The sequence below is a fragment of the Dendropsophus ebraccatus genome, chromosome 7, assembly GCF_027789765.1.
Source record: "Dendropsophus ebraccatus isolate aDenEbr1 chromosome 7, aDenEbr1.pat, whole genome shotgun sequence".
NCBI lineage: Eukaryota > Metazoa > Chordata > Amphibia > Anura > Hylidae > Dendropsophus > Dendropsophus ebraccatus.
The window spans coordinates 11,437,048-11,458,274 of NC_091460.1; positions in this window are offsets into that span (position 1 = coordinate 11,437,048).

The following is a 21,227-nucleotide window of genomic DNA, read 5'->3' on the forward strand; positions in this document are numbered from 1 at the left end:
GTAAGAGCGGTCACACTATGGTGTATATACTGTAAGAGCGGTCACACTATGGGGTATATACTGTAAGAGCGGTCACACTATGGAATATATACTGTAAGAGCGGTCACACTATGGTGTATATACTGTAAGAGCGGTCACACTATGGTGTATATACTGTAAGAGCGGTCACACTATGGGGTATATACTGTAAGAGCGGTCACACTATGGTGTATATACTGTAAGAGCGGTCACACTATGGGGTATATACTATAAGAGCAGTAGCACTATGGGTCTATACGGTAAGAGTGGTAACACTATGGGTCTATACTGTAAGAGTGGTAACACTATGGTGTATATACTGTAAGAGCGGTCACACTATGGGGTCTATACTGTAAGAGCAGTCACACTATGGTGTATATACTGTAAGAGCGGTCACACTATGGTGTATATACTGTAAGAGCGGTCACACTATAGTGTATATACTGTAAGAGCGGTCACACTATGGGGTATATACTGTAAGAGCGGTCACACTATGGTGTATATACTGTAAGAGCGGTCACACTATGGTGTATATACTGTAAGAGCGGTCACACTATGGTGTATATACTGTAAGAGCGGTCACACTATGGAGTATATACTGTAAGAGCGGTCACACTATGGTGTATGTACTGTAAGAGCAGTCACACTATGGGGTATATACTGTAAGAGCGGTCACACTATGGTGTATATACTGTAAGAGCGGTCACACTATGGTGTATATACTGTAAGAGCGGTCACACTATGATGTATATACTGTAAGAGCGGTCACACTATGGGGTGTATATACTGTAAGAGCAGTCACACTATGGGGTATATACTGTAAGAGCGGTCACACTATGGGGTATATACTGTAAGAGCGGTCACACTATGGAGTATATACTGTAAGAACAGTCACACTATGGTGTATATACTGTAAGAGTGGTCACACTATGGAGTCTGTACTGTAAGAGCGGTCACACTATGGTGTATATACTGTAAGAGCGGTCACACTATGGGGTATATACTGTAAGAGCGGTCACACTATGGTGTATATACTGTAAGAGCGGTCACACTATGGGGTATATACTGTAAGAGCGGTCACACTATGGTGTATATACTGTAAGAGCGATCACACTATGGAGTATATACTGTAAGAGCGGTCACACTATGGAGTATATACCGTAAGAGAGATCACACTATGGGGTATATACTGTAAGAGCGGTCACACTATGGTGTATATACTGTAAGAGCGGTCACACTATGGTGTATATACTGTGAGATATGAATACATTAGCAGTGTTTCCTGCAGTCTATGATATGATGATAATTACAAACACAATAACTTTTTAATATATCACTTTAAACTCACAGTCATCTCTGGAGCCATAACCCCCATCATCTATTACAGGAATATTACACCTAGAAGCCTGTACTGTGTCTATAGATGGGGAAGCTGCAGCCGTCACACTATTCTCTCCCCCTCTCTAATAGATGAATATCACTTACTGGTCACATGTTATGGGTGTGTAGTATTCCCCTGCATATTGTAGCTCATCCATCTGTTGGTCCATTGTCAGTAATCCCCCAATGATGAGGTCTCCATCCTGGTAATGTGTCTGTAACTCATCTATAACTTTTATCATCCTGAGATCACACGCTTTTTGTGTTGAGATAACCCATAGAAGCATCAATATAATAAGGAAAAGCAGCATCTCCTCCTAGGAATGGGATGAGGAAGAAGAAGTGGATAATATCTAAGTATTACATGATGGAGGCAGCAAGAAGAGCAGAGACAGAGAGCGTGCGGCAGCTGATAGGATCAGTGACATTATGGTGGCTGCTCTCATCTCTCCTCTTCTTATACAGGATGATGGGACATAGGTTACACTGTCTGGTTACATCACACATTATTCTGGTCTGATCCCTGATGATTGAGGCCGGATTCATCTTCAAAATAGGTAATTGCAGAGTCAAAGAAAAAGACAGAAATAACGTTGTGTTATGTAGATGGATTTCTGCCCATATTCCACAGCCCTGTACACAGATTCCCATCACTCTTACAATCTAATCTACAGTTACATACACTGGCAGAATTTTGCTTTTTTCAGACAATATGAATGATAACACAAAAACTTTTTCCCGCTCATGGTTGGTGGTCGGGGGAAGTCATTTATTGCGACACTATTGGGTTTTCTCTTTTTAAATCATACTGACAACCAAAAACATCCAAATGACCCTGATCAAAAGTTTACATCCCCCAATTCTTAATCCTGTGTATTTCCCCCTCTAACATCTATGGCAGCTTGAAGGCTTTTGTGGTAGTTGTGGATGAGGCTCTTTATTTTCTAAGATGGTAAAGCCGCCCATTCTTCCTGACAAAAAGCCTCCAGTTCCTGTAAATTTCTGGGCTGTTTTGCACGAATTGCACGCTTTAGATCTCCTCAGGGTGCCTCAATGATACTGAGGTCAGAAGACTGCGATAACCATTCTAGAACCTTCACTTTGTTCTGCTGTAGCCAATGACAGCTGGATCATGACAACAAAAAACATCCAAATGACCCTGATCAAAAGTTCACATACCCTGGTTGACCTGATAATATGCACAGAAGTTGACAAAATTTGACAAAAATTTCAGCCAAAACTACAAGAAAATTGTTCAGGATGCAAAGAAAAACCGACAGCATCAGCTGAAATCCAGGATGCACAATAAGGAGGCACTTGAAGTCATGGGGGGACATGTATCATCCGGCGTACGGATGATTTTCGGCGGAAAGTGCCAATTTGCGCATTATTTTATTCGCAAATGGCCGATTTGCGAATAAAATATTCGCAAATGAGCACTTTCCGCCGGGTACGCCAGGGGGCGGGGAGGGGGTGTGAAGGGGGCGGAATGGAGGGAGCGGACTCAGAGTCTGCACGATTCACCATCCATTCCGCCAAAAGATACGCTGAAAACCTACTCCAGTCCTCAGGTGGCGTAGGTTTTGGGCGGTGCGCACTAGAGCGCACGGGATTTATGTAGAGGCAGAACTCCTGGAACAAGGTCCCAAGAATACCGTAGCCTCATCCTCTACTCGATTCATGGATGAAAGGATCATACTGGGTACTACCTCCGCTGCCGCCCGCAGAAATCCCCAATTGGAAAATTTACTTTGTCTCTACTGTGGAAAGCTGGGTCACTTCTTCCGAGAATTTCCATCTTGCCCTAACCAGCATCTGGGAAACGCCAGTGCCGGAATGATGATCTGGAGGGTCAAACAGGCACACTGGTACCTCTAAAAGTATTTGACAAATTTTAACTGCAGGTTTTCTGGTGATAGTATTTTTTTCCTGTCAGGTTATGGTGGACTTAGGTGCAGCCCTGAGTTTTATTCGTACATCAGTTGCTTTGTCCTTGGGATTGAAATTGATTCCTTTGTGTTATCATTTTTCTGTTTCAGGTGCCACCTCTGACCCTTTAAGTGGGGGTAATATCAAGCTCCATACTTCTGAGGTGTCCATTGGGGTTGGCAGTCTCCACCATGAACAGATATCTATCTTTGTCATGGACAAGCTGGCCGCAGATGAGATTTTTGGATTGCCATGGTTGTTACGTCTCCACAGTCCAGTGTTTAGTTGGAGAACCTCTGAGTTAGTCAAGTGGGGTAGTTCTTGTGAGTCCCATTTGACTCAAGTATGTCCGTCTGTATGCTCTGTTTCTGATATCTTGGCTCTTCCTGAATGTATCGCTGATTTTCGTGATGTGTTTGATGAGGTGGTTGCTGACTCCTTGCCTCCTCACCGTCCTTATGATTGTGCCATCAATCCTGTGTCCGGTGCCAGGTTTCCATAGGGTCAGATTGTAAACCTGTCCCCCCCGGGAGCGAGAGTCAATGTGCCTATACATACACGATAGTTTGAGGAAGGGTCACATCCGCCCGTCTGTGTCACCCATGGGTGCTGTTTTTTTTCTTTGTAGAAAAGAAGGATGGCGGGCTATGTCCCTGTATTGACTACAGGGAACCTAATAAAATTACTATTAAGGACCAGCATCCCCTTTCCCTGATTCCAGATCTCCTAATCCACGTGGTAGGTGCCCGTTGGTTCTCCTAAACTGACCTTCGGGGGGCATATAATTTGATCCAGATCAGGGAAGGTGATGAATGGAAAACTGATTTTAACACTCCTGAAGGGCACTTTGAATATCTTGTGATGCCCTGGTGTTTCAAAGATTTGTAACTGACATATTTCCTGATTTGTTTGGTCAATTTGTTGTGGTATACCTGGATGACCTCCTCATTTATTCACCAGACTGGCCGTCCAGCTAAAAACATGTACGTGAAGTGTGATCCATACTTGATTCATTTTTCTAAATGTCAAACGATCCACATTGTCAGTGGATAGACGGATACGTTTCTCAGCTATGACCCTGCCAGCTGTGCTGAATGTGCGTTCCGAGATAACACTGGCTGCTGGGCAAGATAACACTTCTTACGATTAAACCAATAATATTTGGGGTTCCATCATACATGTCATAGTAGAATGAAAGACGCCTGTCAGGACTGGCAAGCACAGACAGGACAGAGACAGTGGGCCCTGGATCTGAACCCACCCACTGACCCTACCTAATTGCCTCGGTCGACCCTAAATGGTCGCGGACAACCACGAAGGCGTTCCCTATGCTGCGTAAATGAAACACAGAACAATACGGACAGACAAAACACAATATAGAATAGTGGAACAAGCCGAATCAAACCACACGGGCAACCCAGTACAAAGTCAGTAACACAAGGGATAGTCAAAAGTCAGGCGGAGGTCAGAACACGAGTAAGTCAGACAGAAGGAATTAGGACGGGGTTCACAGGAATAGGACAGGGGGAGCTGGGATCAGAATGAACTAATAGCCAGCGATTACATACTGGCAATGCTTAGACTTTATACTGGACCAGGAGCCCGGACCAAAGGCTGATTGGTCCGGCCTCCTGAGTCCAGTCTCACTGCAGCTGGTGCACTGCAGGCCGAGCGGCCAGAAGAACTGTCACTCAGCCTGAGTGCAAAACACAGTAGCTGTGTGCCGGCCGGCTGGCGGACAGTCACGTGAGACCACGGCGTCCCCGGTTGCTAGGGACGCCGTCGGGTCTCCGTGACGTCACTCGGCTCTGGCGGGTAGAGCGACGGCGCGCTCCCGAGCCGACCGCCGGAGCCGAGCTGGAAGGAGACGCCGCTGGAGCCAGGTAAGGTAAGTTCCTGACATTACCCCCCCTCTTATGAGGGGCCTCAGGACCCTTATCCACTGGACCGGGCTTAGACGGGTTCTGAGCATGGCATCGTCGGAGCAACTGAGGAGTGTGCATGTCCCTAAGTGCCACCCATGTACGCTCTTCTGGTCCTAAGCCCTTCCAGTAGACTAAGTACTGTAATTATCCTTGTACCCAACGGGAATCCAAAATTCTCTCTACCTCATATTCCACGTCACCCTGGATGACAAGTGGGGCAGGAGGAAGTGATGGGAACACCGGCGGCATATATTTCTTTAACAGAGCTTTGTGAAACACAGAATGAATTCTTAAAGATGTGGGCAGTTTAAGTCTGAAAGCAACAGGATTAATGATTTCCAGAATGGTATATGGCCCGATGTATTTGGGTGCTAGTTTCCAGGATTGTACCCTTAGTTTAAGATTCTTGGTAGAGAGCTAGACCTTATCACCTACTGTATATTGGTGGCCAGATATGCGTCTTTTGTTAGCATACTTTCGGTAGGATTATTGGGCTTTAACCAAGCTCTGGTGAGCTTGGGCCCAAACTATGCACAGTTTCGAAAAAATAGCCTCAGCAGAGGGGTTTACAGACTCAGCAGAGTGGACGGATGAGTATCTCGGATTAAACCCATAATTACAAAAAAATGGTGACATTTTGGTAAAACGTTGCTCATGGTTATTGATTGCAAATTCGGCGAGGGAAATGAAATCACGCCATTTGTCTTGAGTATCTGACACAAAACACCTTAGAAATTGTTCCAGTGACTGGTTGACCCTCTCAGTCTGTCCATTGGTCTGGGGATGAAAGGCAGAAGAGAAGGATAACGAGGTACCCAATTTACCACAAAATTCTCTCCAAAACCTAGCAATAAACTGGACCCCTCTGTCGGAAACAATGTTCTCCGGTACCCCATGCAAGCGCAGAACATGATTGACAAACAACGTGGCTAGTAAGCGAGCACTTAGGAGTTTACGTAGTGGGATGAGGTGACACATTTTAGAGAAACGATCCACCACCACCCAGATGACCGTCTTACCCCTAGACACAGGTAAATCTGTAATAAAATCCATAGATAAATGCGTCCAAGGTCTCGTAGGAACCAGCAGGGGATGTAATAGACCCTCCGGTGGTCTACGGGGAACCTTAGACCTAGAACAGATTTCACAGGCTTCCACAAATGATTTAACATCACGAGCCCAGGTTGGCTACCAAATGTGACGCGAGAGCAAGTACTTGGTACCTGCCACCCCCGGATGCCCTGCCAACACAGAACTATGGATCTCCTCCAACACTCGGAGACGAAGATTTGGCGGTACAAACAGGAGAGCTTCAGGTGTGTTATGGGGGCTAGGTCTTGTGACTGCATGATTAGTGTCACCAGGTCTGGTTGCAGGACGGACACCACAACCCTGAGCCTTAAAATTGTATCGACCTGATTTTCGGAACTGTCTTCGAGATCAAAACTGCGGGAGAGGGCGTCAGCCCTGATATTGCAAGAACCAGGTCGATAGGTGATCTCAAAGTTGAATCTAGCAAAGAATAAGGCCCACAGGGCCTGACGTGGAGAAAGATGCTTGGCAGTATCGAGATATACTAAGTTTTTGTGGCCAGTTAGTACAGTAACCTTATGCTTGGCACCTTCTAAGAAGTGTCTCCACTCATCAAATGCCATTTTAATGGCTAGTAATTACCGATTACTAATATCATAGTTGCGTTCTGCTTGCGAGAATTTCCTCGAGAAGTACGCAACTGGCCGGAGGTTGGTAAGGGTGTCTGATCCCTGTGACAAAACTGCTCCCACCCCTACCTCGGATGCGTTCACTACAACAATGAATGGGCGCTCAAAATCCGGCTGAATGAAAACTGGAGTCTCTGAGAAACAGTGCCGAAGTGTGTTGAAGGCCTTGATAGCCTCTGTGAACCAATGTACCAGATCCGCCCCCTCTTTGGTCAAATCTGTAAGAGGTTTGGCTATGATAGAAAAACCCTTGATGAATTTTCTATAATAATTAGCAAAACCTAAAAACCTTTGTAAGGCCTTCAGGTTGCCAGGTCGCTCCCAATTCTCAATGGCTGCTACTTTGATGGGATCCATACTAAACGAATCAGGGGTAATATTATAACCCAGAAACGAGACCTTTTGAATACCGAACTGGCACTTCGACAACTTGGCACAAAGATTATTATGTCTCAGAAGCTCCATTACAGTACGACCATGCTGCAAATGAGTCGACCAGTCTGAGGAAAACACCAGAATATTATCAAGATATACAACAAGGAAACGACCAAGGTGTTCCTGAAAAATGTCGTTAACAAAGTGTTGGAAGACGGCCGGGGCATTACACAACCCAAAGGGCATGACGGGATACTCGAAGTGACCCTCTGGGGTGTTAAATGCGGTCTTCCATTCATCACCTTCCCTGATGCGAATTAAATTATATGCCCCCCGCAGGTTGATCTTCGAAAACCATTTAGCACCCACAATCTGATTGAACAAATCGGGGATTAGGGGCAGCAGATGTTGATCCTTAACAGTGATTTTATTTAGTTCCCGATAGTCAATACAAGGCCGTAGACCCCCGTCTTTTTTACCCACAAAAAAGAACCCTGCCCCCATGGGGGAAGAGGAGTGATGGATGTGACCCTTACGTAGACTGTCTTTAATGTATTCCCGCATAGCTTCCCTCTCAGGGCAGGACAAGTTAAAAATGCGACCTCGCGGGTATTTGACACCAGGAACTAAATCTATGGCGGAGTCATACGGTCTGTGGGGTGGCAACACCTCTACCGCCTTCTCATCAAAGACATCAGCATAGTCTGACAAAAATTCCGGAATTTCTCCTTCCTCAGGAGAGCATCCTGAGAGAGACCAGTTCCCTGCTCGACCAATCAAAAACTGGATTATGTGTCTCTAACCATGATAACCCCAGAATAACATCCGATGACAAATTATGCATAAGAAGAAAATCAAGACTTTCAACATGGACCGACCCCACCTTAGCTTCCAGGCACGGGGTCACATATCGTACGTCCCCCTGGGCAAAGGGAGCAGAGTCTGCTCCAGTGACTTTAACAGGACGCTGGAGCAGCAGGGGACATACCTCCAAACCAGAAAAGAACACAGGATTAATAAAATTTGCGGAGGATCCAGAATCAATCTGGGCGTACCCATTGATACTTTTACCTCCCACAGACAGAGAAATAGGTAACAATAGCTTATTTTTGGAGGGTACCTGTGTGCCTGAGAGTCCCCCTCGATAATCTCTCAGGCGCTGGAGTTTTCCGGCGGTGACCTTAGCCTAGAAGGACATTGTTGGATCTGGTGTCCAGTCTTCCCGCAGTAGAAACACAGATTATTCTGCATGCGATGGGCTCTTCGAGTTTTAGCATTGGTAGTATCTACCTGCATGGGTTCTTCAGGTGAGGACAAGACAGGAAGGGAAGGCTTAGGGTTAGTAAGCGGTGAGACAAGGTTTTTAGGGAAGTCGGGGGTACCCCTCTCTCTTTGACAGTCCCTAAGTCTCCGATCCACCCGAATAGCCAAAGTCATGCTTTCTTCTAGTGAGTTAGGAGGGGGGGTATGCCACCAACATATCCTTCAGCCGGTCACTAAGACCTACCCGAAACTGGAATCGGAGGGCCGAGTCATTCCGCGTGGAAAGACCGCTCCACTGCCTGAACTCCGAACAGTATTCTTCCACTGGACTTCGGCCCTGTCTCAACCCAGTCAACTGCTGCTCGGCATTGGCTGCACTGTCCGTGTCGTCATAAAGTAACCCTAATGCCGTAAAAAATTGGTCAGCAGTCTGCAGGTCAAGGGAGTCAGGGGGCAGGGAGAATGCCCACTCTTGAGAGGGCCCTTGGAGGAGGGATATAATGATGCCGACCTTCTGAGACTCGTCTCCCGATGAACGGGGGCGCAATCTAAAAAATAACTTGCACCCTTCCCTGAATGCACGGAACCTCCTCCTGTCCCCTGTAAACTTATCTGGGAGCTGAACGGGCGGCTCAGGAGGTGCTGGGGAGGTCACCGTGAGATGTCGGGGAGTCGTCTCTTGGTCCTGGACCCTTACAGCCAGCTCCGGAACCATAGTGTTGAGCCGCTGCATTTGGTCCACTATATTTGACATAGCAGTCCGGTTGTCCATGGGCAACGGCAGTGTAATAAAGGCTGGCTATTCTGTCAGGACTGGCAAGCACAGAGCAGAGAGCACTGTGTCAGACTGAAAATACAACATTTCCTGCAGGACATACAGCAGCTGATAAGTATGGAAATACTGGAGATTTTTTAATAAAAGTAAATTACAAATCTATATAACTTTCTGACACCAGTTGATTTGAAAGAAAAATTTTTTTGCTGGACAACCCCTTCAAAAACAACAAAAGAAAACACACTAACAATACCATTGCAACCTCTAAGTATATATTTGATATAAACATACTTAATTCAACCCGATTGTTCAGACCAGGTGGCCCCTGGGCATTTGTAGCTAAAATAATTCTGGCTTTTGCTTGCAGAAAACGTTTATTTGTATCAGTTTCTGAATTGACAATAATTTCCTTTAACCCTTAGAGGACCGGGCCAATTTCAATTTTTGCGTTTTCGTTTTTTCCTCATTGTGCTGCTGCGAGTCCGTTCGTGTGAATATACCCTAAAGGGTTTTTTTGTTGTTGTTTTTCTTCATAGGTGTTATTTAAATATGATGATCCGGACAACTCTCCCTCGATCCTCAACCTGTCTGGTAAGTATTTTCTTATATGATGTATTTTTTATTTTGCTAATTGAGGAAGTGCCATAGTGCAGAAATCCGTAGTGCGTTCTTTCCAATCAGATTTTTTTCCAATATTTTCCCTATTGCAGTTTTTCCTGTATTGTTTTTTTATTTGTGCCGATGTGACGTGTGAATGCTTTCCCAGTTTCATAATCAAGTTTATCCCTCAAAATTTTTTCTTTCTTTTGGTCTTTAATTTCTGTTTGCAATTTGATTAGTTTATGACTAGAGATGAGCGAACCGGGTTCGGGTTCGAGTCGATCCAAACCCAAACGGTCGGTATTTGATTAGCGGGGACTGCAGAACTTGGATAAAGCTCTAAGGTTGTCTAGAAAACATGGATACAGCCAATGACTATATCCATGTTTTCCACATAGCCTTGGGGCTTTATCCAAGTTCAGCAGCCGCCGCTAATCAAATGCCAAAAGTTTGGGTTTGGATCGACTCGAGCATGCTCCAGGCTCGCTCATCTCTATTTATTATCTAATTTCTTTTTTAAATCCTTTCTCTGATGTTCTTGGACGGAGCTCCTTCTTGGCCCTGCACAGTTCATTTGTCACGTTGGCTTATTCTATTTAACCCCTTAGCGACCCATGACGTATCTGATACGTCATGGCGCCGCGGGGGGTGTTCAGAGCGGGGTCCCGCCGGGACCCCGCTCTGAACGGCGCTGATCCCGGCTGACACGTGCAGCCGGGCAGTGCCTCTATTAGCCGGCGCGGGTCCCGTTGCCGCGCCGGCTAATTAAGCACTTCAATGCAGCTGTCAAACCTGACAGCTGCATTGAAGGGCTTCAGACATCACATCCCTGGTGTCTAGTGGGTCGGATCTCCCCCCCGCGATGCGATCGCGGGGGGGAGATCCGTTCTTCTGCCCGTGCCGGGCCTCAGCGTCGGAATGACGCTGATCCCGGCTCGGCAGTAGATTGCTGTGGCCTGCAGCAGGCCATAGTAATCTATGACCGATCTCATGGATCTTTGCTGTGTATATACAAGTCCCCCAGGGGGGCTTCTAGTTACAGTAAAAAAAAAAGTAAAAAAAGTGTTTTTATTAATAAAAAATCCCCTCCCCTAATAAAAGTCCAAATCACCCCCCTTTTCCCATTTTATAAATATAAATTAATAAATAAATAAATAAACATATTTAGTATCGCCGCGCGCGTAATCGCCCGAACTATTAATTAATCACATTCCTGATCTCGCACGGTAAACGGCGTAAGCGCAAAAAAATCCCAAAGTGCAAAATTGCGCATTTTTGGTTGCATCAAATCCAGAAAAAATGTAATAAAAAGCGATCAAAAAGTCGTATATGCGCAATCAAGGTACCGTTAGAAAGAACACATCATGGCGCAAAAACTGACACCTCACATAGCCCCATAGACCAAAGGATAAAAGCGCTATAAGCCTGGGAATGGAGCGATTTTAAGTGACATATATTTGTTAACAATGGTTTGAATTTTTTACAGGCCATCAGATACAATATAAGTTATACATGTTATATATCATAGTAATCGTAACGACTTGAGGAACATGCATAACAAGTCAGTTTTACCATAGGGCGAACGGCGTAAATGCAAAACTCCCCGAAATCGAAACAAATTCGTTTTTTTTTCAATTTGAAAGCGCAAATGATTTTTTTCCGGTTTTACAACATATTTTATGGAAAAATTATGCCTGTAATTGCAAAGTACAATTGGTTTCGCAAAAAATAAGCACTCATATAAGTCTCTAGGTGAAAAAATGCAAGCGCTATGGACTTTTAAACATAAAATGGAAAAAGCAAAAGTGCAAAAACGAAAATTGGCTTGGACCTTAAGGGGTTAATTTTTTTGGGGAAAATACAATATTTTGTGGGTGTGTTTTGTGTCTGGAGAAGCGTGCTCATGCACGCGAAACAGCTGTCACGCTACCTCGAGGTTCTGGTGGTCTGCTGTCTCTTATACTGAAATGGAATTTGCATGGATTAAAATAAAAGTCAAGTTTTATGGTGAGTGCCTATTGTATATTTTCTCTTGTGTATATGACTCACTGCTGCTGATTCCATGGGGGGAGGGTATAATCTGGCCTGAGGGGGTATAAATTGGCCTAGGTCAAAATATAGCCCGGGGTATAATCTAGCCTAGGCCATTTTAACCCCGGGTATAGTCTGGACTGGGGGTATACTCTGGCCTGTTACATCGGATCAAAGTCCACACGTGAATCCAGAACCCCATTAAAATCAATGGGGACCTCATTTTTGGACCTAAAATGGTTGTAAAATGGTGTGGGAAAGGGTAGATTGAATAGACAGCAACTAAAAGGGGGTAAGAACAAGACAATTGTGCTGACAATTAGAGGCTAGGGAAATTAAATAACATAATAACATAAAAATAAAATTAATTAATGAAATGGATAATATTAAAAAATTTATATTAAAAGAGGAAATTGACATCTAACTGGAGAAGGAAAATGTGGAGGGGCCAGTGGAAGAGGCAGAAGAGGAGGTAGCCACCAAAACTGTCGATTTGTACATAAGCTCCTTAATCAGCCTCGACAAATCTTCTAAATGGTATGAGCTCCAGGAAATTGAACAATTACTATTGCCCTTTGACGACTCTGTTTTCATTGATTTTGTGGTTCATCCACCTGCCCCAGGTAAAAACCTGTAGTGCACTGATACCGAAACACTTCTGATGGAGGATGAGGATGTGCAAATGGACAAGGGACCAGCGCCTGACATGACTGATGATAATAATACCCAGCTGCCAATTGCTGAGACTTTCAGCCGTGTGGAGACGGTTGTGGAGGACAGCGGAGAGGAGTGGGTAAGGGGAGATGACTAGCTCCTAGACCCCACATGGACTGAAGGTCATGACAGTTGAGTCCGAAGGAAGGGGTGGTGGTCATCTGTCTCCCAGCTACACAATAAAAGAGGGAGCAGGGGGCAAAAGCACAGTGGACGGCCTGTGGCCAATACCTTGACTTTTACTACTGACCAATGTGCCAAGGGACTGAGCGTGCCCAAACCAGTTAAAAGGAGGTCTCTGACCTGGCATTTACCATTAAATAGCCAATAACACATGGGTGGTTTGCACACTTCAAGTCAGGTTTTATTGTAAATAACACCAGAGCAACATGTATAATAAGACCCAAATGCCAAGCCATGAGCTGCAGTGGATCAAACACCAGAAAATCCAGCAGACACCTGAGGCTTATGCTTTTGTTGTCTCATCATCTTCATCACCCACCCCAGTGACAGGCTCACCTGTATCCCCTCAAAGGTAGGATGTCACAGAAGCAGCACCACCAGCATCACCAGCTATGTTCACACCGTCCCAGGAAAGTATGCAGCTTTTCATACCCTAGACCCTGGAAAGAAAAAGGAAATACCCCCACTTCACACCCACCATCCCTTCTTCCAAATAGGATCATTGCAAAACTACTTTCCTTTGAAACGCTCCCATTTGGACTGGTGGAGACAGAGAGTTTTAAGAATCTGAGCGTGTGTGGCAGTATATTATTCCCAGATGCTATTAGTGCCAAGGTCCACATTACCAAAGATATGTGTATTAGTAAGCAATGTCAGGGACGGTACTTCTTCTTAACTGCCCACTGGGTGAATGTAGTGGCAGCTGGGCCTGATGCGGGAACGGTCCTGGATCATCTCTTACCACCATCCAGGATTGCTGGACAGCAATCCATGCCACCTGTTGACTCTTCCTCCTCTGCTACCCTCTCATCCAGCCAGGGTTGTCCATGTGTGGTGTGTCCCAGGATGATGTTGTAGCAGTGGGATGGCTGGTCCCTTTTTACTAGGGGTGTAAAGGATAGCAACACCCACAGTGGGACACCACATACTCCCCCACTTGAAAAAAGCTGTCCATGGTGTGACACCTTGAGGAAAAGGCAAAGCATGGGTTATTACAACATAAATCCAAGTAAAGTGTGGGGATCCAGCACTCCAGGGAAGCAATTTTCAGCTAAAACGATTCTTTATTATTCATATTGTTAAAAACTTTTCCTCTCCCAAGGAGAGACCCGTCACCAACCGGTTTCACGCTCGTGGCGCTTAATCATGGTATATGATTAAGCGCCACGAGCGTGAAACCGGTTGGTGACGGGTCTCTCCTTGGGAGAGGAAAAGTTTTTAACAATATGAATAATAAAGAATCGTTTTAGCTGAAAATTGCTTCCCTGGAGTGCTGGATCCCCACACTTTACTTGGATTCGTATTACTTACCTGAACGGCTGGCCGCCGCTGAATTTTCCGTGCACCCTCCTATATCCATTGCGGGATTACAAGTCATATCAGTATCAGGATGAGGTGAGCTGACCACATTTTTCCACTTTATTGTGTTTTATTACAACATAGTTATAGCAAAAACACTGTAAGAGCATATATACACATAAAACTTTGCATTTTGAGGTTTTGGGCAATAACAAAATCGTCCACCATAAAACTCTTTCAGGGTACTAGATGCATCTGTCCATATGCACTCTGAGTAGTGCTCTGATGCTTCAGTCCTTTGACAGCACAAGTAGCAACAGTGAGGCACCTTCCTCACAAGAAAAGGGAACTTAGGAAAGGGGATCACGGCTAGGCCGGGTGCAAGATCTTAAATAGGGATGTTACAAACTGGGGACACACAAAACTTGTAGGAGCCATCCGTTTGTCTTGAATAACGTAAAGTTTATTGTGATTTACTGTACGAAAGAACTTATTCAAGTAAAGCAAGTTAATTGATGATAAATGGACTCAGTAATTCTTCCAGCATTACAACCTTGGGATATCTACCCTTTCTGTGGGTGGCGGTACCGATAGTCCGGGTGGGTTAGAACTCCACTCCAGACCACTGTAACAAGTGCCCAATGGACCCCCTCACAACTCGGCAGATCACCGACCACAGGGGAAACAGCACAGCCGTCCCCCTTAAACTAAAAGCAGGTGTGCCCCCACATCTGTGTGCCATCCTGGCACTGGCGTCACAACACTATACCATCCGGCCTGGCTGTGTTGCAACCAACCACCATTGTAGTGGCGTCACTCTCCACTATCCACCGAGTGACCCGTCGACAGTAGGAGCCATCACACCCCAGCTTCCTACCAGCACACCTCCACCGGTGTGACACCACAGTAGCACAGCTAAAAGGAAGTAACAGCCGGCTGTGGTCAAACTGATCAGCCTGGGGGTCAAACCAAACACAGCACAGTCGCTGTGGGCAGAGATAAGGCACCAGACAGATGAGTGGCTAATGCCCTTGAACCAAGTCAAGTTGGTGTACAATGACAGGCAATATCTGGTAGCAGCTCAGGGCCAAGATCATTTGAAGCACATTTCTTGCCTGGCAAATGTGCTGAACATGGTGGTGCAGAGCTTCCTGTCACATTAGCCTGCTATGTGCTGCAGTGGTAACACAACAACAGCCCTTGTATAGCGAATCCTGGTTGGCCTTTTGGTCTGTGTATAGAGAGTCCTGGTTACAGGGGCCTGTGGTCTGGGTATAGAGAGTCCTGGATACAAGGACATGTGGCCTGTGTATAGAGAGTCCTGGTAATTTTTCTTTTGGGATGTGTTATTACTCTGAGGTCATGATGGACGGCTGAGCAGAGTGATGGGAGTTGTAGTACTTGCAGTCAACAGTTACAATGTCACAGTAGCAGGATTGGGACCTCTGGCCCTTGTACACTTTCTCAGATTAGCTCACAGTGACAGGGAAGAGCACTGATGGGGGTTGTAGTCTCATTCCCCAGGATTTCCCCTATGCATAGTGTCTGGTGATGGACGATACAAGTCATCCATTATTCTATGTGATTTACAATTTATGAGAGAAATAAATCACTAAAAATAATATAAAATAACATAACATGAAGCACAGTCTATGAGAGCAGTCAGGACATTCATGGGCTCGGTATATACTGTATATACTGTATTTCCACATTTCATATTGATTTCTTGTTCGTTAGTAAATGTAAAATCTTTATTACAGAAGAATAAGAGACATTTCGGGATGTAATTCCCAATGTGTGGAAAGTCTGTGAGATGTAAATAAGTAGAAGTTTGTGGCTGTTGTGTAGAGTAGTTATTACAGCCCAATATGGCGGCTCCCCTGTGATTACAGCTCTGAATGATCCGCATGTGGTGGGGGAATTCTACACCGTGGCATTGTAAGCGCTGAGGAGGGGGCCGCACCTGTCACCTCCATCAGTGTTACTTTCTATAACCCATTCATTGTCCGTCCTGTGTAATTATGTATCCAGGTAACTGAGTCCTGGATGGATTACAGATTTATCCATGTAGTGAGGAGTGCGGGCGGGGGAGCGGAGCGCGACAGCTGTGACCGCCGCTCTGATCTCTCATCTGGTTATACAGAGAATAGTGTGTCATGTCTAATACAATGTATAATATACACATAGACCGGATACTACAGGATATAATATACACATAGACCGGACACTACAGGATATACTATACACATAGACCGGACACTACAGGATATAATACACTGTATAATATACACATAGACCGGACACTACAGGATATAATATACACATAGACCGGACACTACAGGATATAATACACTGTATAATATACACATAGACTGGACACTACAGGATATAATACAATGTATAATATACACATAGACCGGACACTACAGGATATAATACAATGTATAATATACACATAAATTGGACACTACAGGATATAATATACACATAGACTGGACACTACAGGATATAATACAATGTATAATATACACATAAATTGGACACTACAGGATATAATATACACATAGACCGGACACTACAGGATATAATACACTGTATAATATACACATAGACCGGACACTACAGCTTATATATTGTTGCATGGGGCGCGGGGGGGGGGTCACGGCCAGGAGAGATTGAACGAAGTGATTGGATGGCTGCAGGGATTATGGATAATCCCTTGCACCCAACAATTCTATGTAACACACACATTTTTATAAAATTGACTACAAATCGTTCTTCACTCTGGTCTATCACTCCGGTGCCCACCTGCAGATGGTTGAGAGACTTTGAAATTCCATTCTCCAGTGCAGGACACCTTGACAGTGGTGGGCTTGGCTGTTACGCCCCAGGGAGTATAGGGTGTGTTACATGGTGATGGCAGGACGAGGTGCTGGAGGCAGACAATGAGGTGTCTGAATACTGGACACTAGAGATAGGGATGAGTGAACCGAACCGGTACGAACCAGATTCATTACGAACTTTGCAAAAAGTTCGGTTCGGTACCGAACCGAACTTTCAAAAAGTTTGTGACGGAGTTCGCTAAAACCGCAACGGCGTCGCAAAACTGTATTGTTTTCACAGAATGGAAGAGGATATAAGGAATTATTACTCCTATAATCCCTTTTATCCTGTTATTATGTGAATATCAAGGTGTGTGACGTCACTACAGGAACAGGAAGTGCCTGAGCGTCCATGCTCTCTCATTGTGTGTCTATTCTGCAGAGAGAGAGGAGCTCCGTGCTAGGTAGGGAGGGAAAGCACATAGATAGATAGGCAAACAAGTACAGGGAGGTAGAGAGAGGGAGAGAGAGATAGGCAGAGATAGGAAGTAAAAAACTTGTGATATCTAGAAAATAGTCAAACACTGATATATCACAAAATATATCAAAAAATATCTTTATTACATGTTCGAAATAGTATAAAGCACAGGATAGTGGTAGAGGGGGGGGGGCAGAGGCTGTGTGACCACTAATCACAATCATTTATGCCAATACCAACCTTAGTATAAGAGGGAGGGCAGGCAGGACGCCCACAATTTATTCTTTAACGTCAAGCCAGATGTTGGTCTCCCTGCCCAGGCTCACCAGGGCCCTCTTGGCCTCTTGGTGGTGGAGTCATGGTGCGTGCCTCCGTCAGATGAGCTTCTTTATTCTCTTCATCCGATGAGGCCTCTGCTGTTTGTTGAGCTTCTTCATCTCTGCTGACAAATGAACAGTGGACAAAATCTGTTATTACAAACATGTTAGCAACATTGTAACAATTCTCAAGAACCAATATGCATCCAATGCAGGACTTTACTTAGGCTTTTTGTGTCCTTTTTTATCCAGTATGTCTAATGTGTTAGCCTTACCTTTGCGCATAATCTAGACTATTGATCAACATTCACACACTGCTCCCCAAAAGTGATGCTCAGGGAAAATAATATGTCTGCAAAGAAATAGTAATTTATTCTCACATCTTGCGCTAATAAGCCCTTGGCTCCCTAAAAAATCTCTCTTGAGAAATGAGTGGGACATTGTTAGGTCATATGTAATCATTGGGGCACATTTGTCGCCATTTATCCTGTCTGTGCTTTGTAGCTAAATCGAACTCCAGTTAGGTCTTACATCACCGACTTATTAAACAATTTTAGTATCCAGTTAGGGCACGCTGCATTTATAAAGAATATTGAGTGTCCAGCAGGGGGAGCATTATTGTTAGTAACTTTATTATTATCCAGTTCCAGAAATATATAGGTCCCCCTGCAGGAAGCTCGATGTATATAATCTCTGTCTACGTAACACATGTCTATATGTCTGCACACATAACAGACTGAACTAATACTGACATCATCTGATCCTAGCATGGACAGATGCAATTAAGACACACACTTACTGGCGCCGTCTGCTGGCATTCAAAATGAAACGCAGCATTGGGGCAAAACGCAAAGAGCCGAGTTCTTCTTGTGAAGCCCCACGCCCCATCAGCTGCCGTCGCTCCCTGATGAATCTGTCCCTCACACTGGACTCCACATGTTTGGCTGAAAGCAAAAAACGTACAGACATTAGTAATATATGAGCGTCAGGTGACCATAACAGTAGAGTTTCTTGTTTGACATAGTGGGTAAATAACTTACCAATGATCAACTTCTGTAATCTACTATGCTTGTCCCAATCTGGGTACACAATCCGGGCAACCTCCCTCCATGTGGCACTCCACCTTAGGCGGCTTGTGTACCCAGGCGCAGGGCCGTCCCATAGCAGTGGCCGAGCATGGACCTTAATAAAAAGATAGCTAGTAATAGCTAGTCGAGGCTTTTTTCCTTGTTAGGGTACAAACACACACACCGTATACGCAGCAAATACGCAGCAGATCTACAGCAGATTTGGTGGTGCAGATCTGATGCTGTGTTCAGTTATTTAGACCTAATCTGCTGCGTATTTGTTGCGTATTTGCTGCGTATCGCAGCAGTAAATAGGCTGCGTATACGGTGTGTGTGTTTGTACCCTTAGAAGCAATGTTGCTGACTAAATATGATGTCACTTATGTGGGTGGGCTATGGAGCTTCCCGTGCTGCTAACTCCCTCCCTCCTCCCTCTCCCTCCATGATGTCTGCTGCCGGCCCATATCATACACCATAGAAAAAGAAAATCCAATTAAGGATCAAAAAATGCAGGACAATCACAAGTAAATATTATCAAAAACCTTTATTTAGATAGTTCATATTTGATAAAATTCATTAAAAATGAGGGAAAAATGAAGATCCGTGCGGTCATGTGACAGCAAGCGTCACTCGCGACCAGAAACTGCGTCAGAGCGCTCAGGTCACATGATCGCAAGTGCGATCACGTGACCGAGAGCCAGCCCGCACAGGAACAAGCCGTACATGATGTCAACAAGCTCTAGATCACATGACCGCAAATGCGGTCACGTGGTCAAAAGCAATTACAGAAAAAGAAACAGAATTAGACAAACAGCAAAGTGTTGTCTAATATATTTGAAAAAGAAAGAAACATACACCCCTCTACCTATGTTTTAGGATAAATTGCTATGGACAGCATGAACTTGCGCGAATGCGCAGCGAGTTCAAATAAATAATATTGTTACATACATCACATGACAAAAAAAAGCCATAAAACAGTACATAACACACATATACGAGACAAGTGACACATAAAATAGTGAAAATAAAGTGCCCTGTGCAAAACGTGCAGTGCAGCAAAAAAACAACAAACACAGGTGAATACTTACCACTATAACATCCAAGAAAATAAAAATAAATATAATGAAGATTTTTTTGTGTATATGTGCTCAGCAAACTACTGTGCTGAAAACAGTGTATAATCATGTACAAATGCAGCCCCAGAAAGACAGGGAACCGCTGAGGTTTAAAGTACATTGCGGTCATGTGATCTAGAGCTTGTTGACATCATGTTCGGCTTGTTCCGGTGCGGGCTGGCTCTCGGTCACGTGATCGCACTTGCAATCTTGCGATCATGTGACCTGAGCGCTCTGACGCAGTTTCCGGTCGCGAGTGACGCTTGCTGTCACATGACCGCACGGATCTTCATTTTTCTCCACCCACTCCTCTCCGCCATGTTTAAATCTTCCGTTACCTCTGTCATCTCGTCATCAGGGTGAGTCATTTCACCTGTATTGGGTTACTCTCATTGGTTGATTTTTGATACAAAAGAACAGGCTTTCCCCTCGCTGCTCACATCCATTGATAAAGCCACGCGAAACACGCGTAGGGTGAGTAGGTGAGTGGGACTTTATGGAATACAGGCATCCTCCATTGCCCATAATCATCTAATATCTATTGGTGATTTCACTGTGTATGTGATACTTATTTAGTATCTTTATTATTCCCCAGGGCTCTGCCTGAGTATATACCTTTCATTGATTGTTGTTTGCATCATTGTGTGTGCCATCTAGTGGAGGCTGTCTGTATTTCTGTAACTTTACATACTTTTATTAGCATGTGCAATATATGATCCTATAAAGTATATTTATTTGTCCCCTCACTGTTTGTATGTCCATCTGTTTGGTTCTGCTTCACTCCCCTCATTTTTAATGAATTTTATCAAATATGAACTATCTAAATAAAGCTTTTTGATAATATTTACTTGTGATTGTCCTGCATTTTTTGATCCTTAATTGGATTTTCTTTTTCTGTGGTGTTTGAAGTTGTTGGTGCATTTAGGAATAGTTACTTTGGGCATTTTTCATTTGTTTGTATTACGGCCCATATCATATACACAGTACACAACGACTCCCATCATGTGGTCATAGTGTAAGCCTCAAATATTTCAAACATAACGTAATAGTGAATTCGACACCACAATCCGGAGGGGGGAGTGAGTTAGCTGCACGGGCAGCTCGCTACCACAAACCATAAGTCACACCCTCGTTTCTCAGCAACATGTGATCAAACAAAGAAAATTCCTGGAAGAGATAATACACAAACATAGCGAATCAAACATAATTAGCGGC